The sequence below is a fragment of the Furipterus horrens genome, unplaced genomic scaffold (genome assembly GCF_987537825.1).
Source record: "Furipterus horrens unplaced genomic scaffold, mFurHor1.1.pri manual_scaffold_1, whole genome shotgun sequence".
NCBI classification, from domain to species: domain Eukaryota; kingdom Metazoa; phylum Chordata; class Mammalia; order Chiroptera; family Furipteridae; genus Furipterus; species Furipterus horrens.
The window spans coordinates 106,025,112-106,030,770 of record NW_028327171.1 but is presented as its reverse complement, the minus strand read 5'-3'; the positions used below and the strand labels follow the sequence as shown (position 1 = coordinate 106,030,770).

Below are 5,659 nucleotides of genomic sequence, written 5' to 3'. Positions count from 1 at the left end.
CTGTTTATTTCTTCCTTATGTTCCAAATCATTGATTTGAACCCTAGTTTCCTTCCCTTCACCATTGGTTTCCTTTGTTTCATTTAGCATAGCCTTCACTTCTTCCCTTATGCGTTTGCTGTATTTAAGCATATCTGTCAAGCCTGTGAGCATCTTTTTTTTTCCATTCTGTGTTTTATTATTGAAATACATTTTCCTACCCATCCCACCCCACCCACAATAAAAATCTCGCCCAGATCCCCCAATTCTTTTCCTCATTCCCCAGGCAGTCCTGCACAAGTGCTCTAGAATTCACTTCCCACTGGACATTTTGGAGTGTGTCCATTGGCTAGACAAGTGGAAACCACCAGGGGGTGTCTGGGGCATGAGGGAGCCCCAGGAGGAGCTTATTTGAGGGCCTTGGCCACTTGCTCATAGGCCAGCTCGATCTCCTCATCTGGACAGGTGGAGGCGAACTCTTCCCGCGAATAGGCATTGCGGAAGTACCGATGCATCCCCCGGAACACCTCAGGGATAGAGAATCCCACGGTACTTCTTACACACCACCTGTACTATGTGGAGCTTTGGCACCAGGTTGCAGTCAGCCAGAGTGAGCTCATTTCCATCCAGAAACTTCCCCTGAGAGATGCCCTCATCTTCAGCACTGGTCTCATCCACTTCTTCTGGGAGGGCGGTTGTCAAATAATTGTCTAAAACTTTCAGGGCTTTCAGGAGCCCTTTCTCCAGATTATCACTGAGTGCCGGGTTTGAATTCTTGACATAGGCAGAAAATTTGGCAAATATGTCCAGGCCAGCTGTGTTTGATTCAGGGTTCAGAGCTGCCAGCTTGGGGTACCTGGGGGGGGGGGCACAGCTCTGCCTCCAGAAATTCCTCGATCTTGATGGTGTCTATGTGAACTTCAGTGCCATACAGCAGAAATGGGAGCTGCCCTCCTGGGCACAGCTTCTGTACTGTCTCAGTTCGCTTCTTGGTGTCAACGGTGGTGACATTGAAAGTGACTTCCTTGGGCTTCTGGCCAAGATGGAGGCTTAGACGGACACGCTAGGTCTCCCTCTACAACTATAGTGGAATACAACTACTTCAAAACAAAGGATAACTAGAAATTCCAGAAAATAAAGCTACACGGAAGCCCAACATATGAAGTTATAAACCAGCGGTGCCATTTGGGCAGGTAAGAGTTAAAGAAGGCAAAGCTGTTTGCGGAGCGGCGGGGCGGGGCGGCGAAAAATCCTGGAGGCATTCAAACCCCTGGCGTGCGCGACTCCAATCAAGCCCCTGGCCTGCGCGACTCCTGCGCGACTCCTGCGCGACTCCGGCGCTGGGGAGCAGCCGCAGCATCGCCTTGAACAGTGAGGCCCAGGGAGGCGGGAGGACGGATCCCGGTCTCCTAGCTGAATAACTGTGTGAATCCATCTTGGACCCCCGCCCCCACAGAAAGCACCACAGGGCTGCGAAATAGGTCGCGCGCCTGCCGGTCGCTGATTTGTGACGCGTACGCAGGCACTGCCCCCTGCCCCCGACAGCCGGCCCAGGAAAACAAAACGCATCTGTCAAAATGTGGCAGACAAATATAGAGATCCCGGTGGTGCAGCTCACCAGACAGCAGATAGAGAACCTGACAGATGAACAGATAAGAAACCTGTCAGAGGCTCAGTTCTGGGCCATTGTTATCAGGTGGCTTACAGAATTCACAAAAGAGCAGGAAAAAGATATGAAAGAAGCGAAAAACTTTCATAACGAAAGGAACAAAACCACATATGAGACAGATGGTGAGGAATCCAGAGTCCATTTCAACAAACTGGAATATGGAGAAGGAACTAGCAGTCAACCAATGCAGCGAGAGGAAATGGCAAGCAACAATGAGAGGATCAGAAACCTCTGGGACAGCTATAAAAGGCCCAACATAAGAATCATTGGTTTGCCAGAGAATGAGGAAGATGAACTAGAACTTGAAAAATTGAGTGAAAATATAATAAAGGAGAACTTCCCAGACTTGGGGAAGGGAATAGACTTGCAGGTCCAAGAAGCAAGGAGAGTTCCCAAGAGACTGGACCCAGGGAGAACCACTCCAAGACACATTATAATCAAAATGTCAAAAATTAAAGATAAAGAGAGAATCTTAAAAGCAGCAAGAGAGAAGAAAAGAATTATGTACAAAGGGGTCCCAATTAGACTATCAGCTGACTTCTCAAGGGAAACCCTACAGACAAGAAGGAACTGGCAAGAAATATTCAAAGTAATGAAAATCCAAAACCTACAACCACGAATACTCTATCCAGCGAAATTGTCATTCAGAATAGAAGGACAGAGAAAGTGTTTCCAGGACAAAATAAAACTGAAAGAGTTCATTAGATCCAAACCACTGTTATATGAGAAGTTAAAGGGACTGGTTTAAAAAACAGAAGCTAGGGAGATGAAACAAAGGCAAACGAAACAGGCAACGAGAGTGGAAAAGGAACTGTGGGTAAGGGAAATATAGTGGGGGGAGGTCAACAGGGAGGGAGAGTGGGGAGAGGGAGGGAGATGATATAGGAATTGGAGATCATGGTAGGAGGGAATGGAAAAGACGGAGAGAGGTTGGGAGGAACTGTAAGCACAACTAATGGACATAATCTAAAAGGGGGGGACAACTGGAGGGAGGGGGCCACCGGGTGGAGGGGAGCAGAGGGAAGGGAAAGTGGCACAAATGTAATATTTTAATCAATAAAACACATTAAATCTTAAAAAAAAAAAAAAAAAAAAGAAAGTGACTTCCTTGACCCAGAGCACCATGAATAGTCTCTGGGAAAAGGGGCGGTTCCCAATCTTGGCCCCATCTCTGGCAGCCTTCACAAACAATTCGACCTGTGGCTGTTCTTCAGCCATGGTTGCGACGGGGACCCTGTGAGCATCTTTATCACTAGTGTTTTGAACTCTGTATCTGTTAGGTTGGCTATCTCCTCATTGCTTAGTTCTCCTACTGGAACCTTCATCCATTCCCCGTTTTGGGTCATACTTCCCTGTCTCCTCATCTTGACAGGCTCCTGTGTTTGCCTGCCTCTATGTCTTAGGTAGAACTGTTGCACATGTTATGTTATAAGGGGTGGAGCCTTAGGTATTCGTCAGTACAGGGCGACCCACTTCACCACGCTGTGGCCTATAGGTGGGGGAGGGGCCTGAGGGAACAATGCCGCTTGCTCAAAGCTCGCCCCCTTTCCAGACACCTCTTCCACTTCCATATCAGACTGGCACCTCTCTAGCTGTTGCCCTGGCCGTCGTTCCCAGTGTGTGTGGGTCTGCAAACGTTCTAGGACTCTGAGGGCCCTTTAAACAAGCAGACTCTGCTGAGAGACCATCAGTTTCTTCCTCCACCCCAACCCCACTGGTTTGCACAGTCAGAAGCAATGAGGCTTTATTTTCCACAGCATTGGAACCATAGCTACATGGTTTGGTCTGGTGCTGGGAGTGCTCCCTAGGTGTCCCTCCCTAGTTTTTAAAATGTGTCACTGTGCTTTCTGCCAGTCTGCTGCTGCCGCTGTCGCTGCCACCACTGCTGCTGCTGCCACATTGCATCCTCTCTGCCCTGGCTCCACCCCTCCTACCTGTCTGGATGAGTATTTCTTCTTTATATCATTGTTTGTTGGACTTCCATGCAGCTTGATTTACATACAGGAACTTCTAGTTGTCTCTAGTTTTGAGGTAGTTGTATTCCTTCTTAATTGTGGAGGGAGACACAGCATGTCTGTCTAGGCCTCCATCTTGGCCAGAAGTCTATAACTTTTTTCAATGACTAAATTCAACGTTCCTCCCCAGCACTTACCACAGTATGCGAAACAGCAACTGTTGAATAAATGTTTGTATGAGTGCGTTTTTAAAAAGTACTTTGGAAGGAAACAGAAACTAACATTTATTGAACCAGTCATGAGGTCAGGTCCTTTAAACATTCAATTTAAAACCTCACAACTGTAAGGAGGGCAATACCAACTCTATTTTCTAGCTGGGGGAATAGATTCTCCAAATAGCTTACTCAAGTGGGAAATTTTGGCACTTGAACTATGAAAGCCTCAAGAACTCAGCATTTTAAGGAGTCCTGTGTAGTGTACTTGATTAGGAGAGGGAACATTATAACTGGCTAGGGTAAGTCACAAAGTTCTGTTAATTATTTCCTATGAAAGATTGACTACTTAGAGAAGTTTATTAATTAGTCCATTCAAGAGAAAATTCATGGCAAGAAGTAATAGATGAAGGAAAGATTTCAGGTCAATTTGCAGTCGTTAACACCAACAGTCTAATGTAGTCTCCAAATCACCCTTTTTAATTCAATTACCAGATACAGTTTCCTTTTAAAGCTGAGAATCATTCCGATCCTCCCTCTCTCTTTCCTCCAATATGCAATCATTTCGTTCTATTGACTCTACCATCTCTTTTCACGTTGCCTGCCCCTTCCATTCCTCTTGTCATTGCATCACTTCCACCCCAACTTCCTTGTCACAATTTTTTTCTTTCTACTTCACTCCCCCCATCTCTTAGATATGGACAACCAGAGTAGGACCAGGTGTGACTGTAACACAGTGGATCAACAACTGGAGTTCATTATTGTCACCTTAGCCTGTAATAGTTAGAATACAAAAATTCTTGAATAACCACTAACGCTTCAGTTATAGTATCTTCGATAGGCTTCTAATTGCATCCCTCATATCTGTGATCCTTTTGTGCCACAGTAAGATAGTTTTTAGTTGGATAAGTGGTTGTTCAAAATAAAAACTTTACTTTCCCCAACTTCTTTTTATAATTATGTGTGGCCATAGGACTAAGTTTTGGTCAATGGGATATAAGCTGACGTGCCCGTGGAAACTTCCAGGAAACTTTGTTTAAAAGGGAGTTGGTGTTTGTCATTTTTCCCTTCATCCCCCTTCCCTCCAGTCTGACTGCTGGAGCCCATCCTGCACCATGAGTCATATCCTAGGGAATGACAGAATCTCCATAGCAAGTTGTTCCTAGACTTTTACGCGACAGAGGAAAGAAAGCTTCTAGCTGGTTTAAGCCATTATTATTATATATTTTTTCTTACTGTATCTATCCAAGAGTCACAAATAAACTTTTTTCCTCCTTACTATAAGTTTATTTCACTTAAATGAAATATATTATCATATTTGCCTTCCTGCAAAAAAGAATATGGTAAACACAAGCTAACGCTTTATTTGTTCTTTACCTCAGGCAGGTACATTTGGAAGAAGAAATGACCCGTGGAACAGCTGGTTTTATGTTTAGAAAGTCCTTGAAATCATGAGTGTTTCAGTACTGACATGATTGATCGATCATTGAGGTCCTCATCAAAGAGACATGGGATGGGAGGTCAGGGCAGACTAGTCTATGCTTCCATAGGGTTGTAAATTTATAAATTCATACAATTATTTATTCATTCAAAAAACATTTATTGAGCTTTTCTTTGCACCAGAAACCAGAGAGCATAAGGCATTCAGGGAAAAAAGTTGAGATTTTTACCTTCAAGGTGCTCGTGACTTAAAAGGAGACAGAAAGATGTATTATAAAGGGGAACAATTTTTAACATAATTCCTGTTGAGTTCGGTTTTTCAGCGTTTTAGACTTAAATAAGCATGCTGATGTCAAAGCTGCAGTTAGTTTTCTTCTATCATGTCAAGTTTTTCTCTACAGCTTA

The 5,659-nt window shown here is 44.5% G+C and overlaps 1 pseudogene; it reads right to left on the bottom strand.

The window, feature by feature from the left end:
• Positions 1-377: 377 nt before the first annotated feature.
• On the bottom strand, positions 378-2,865 carry LOC150021636 (chloride intracellular channel protein 1-like; annotated as a pseudogene).
• Positions 2,866-5,659: the final 2,794 nt, after the last annotated feature.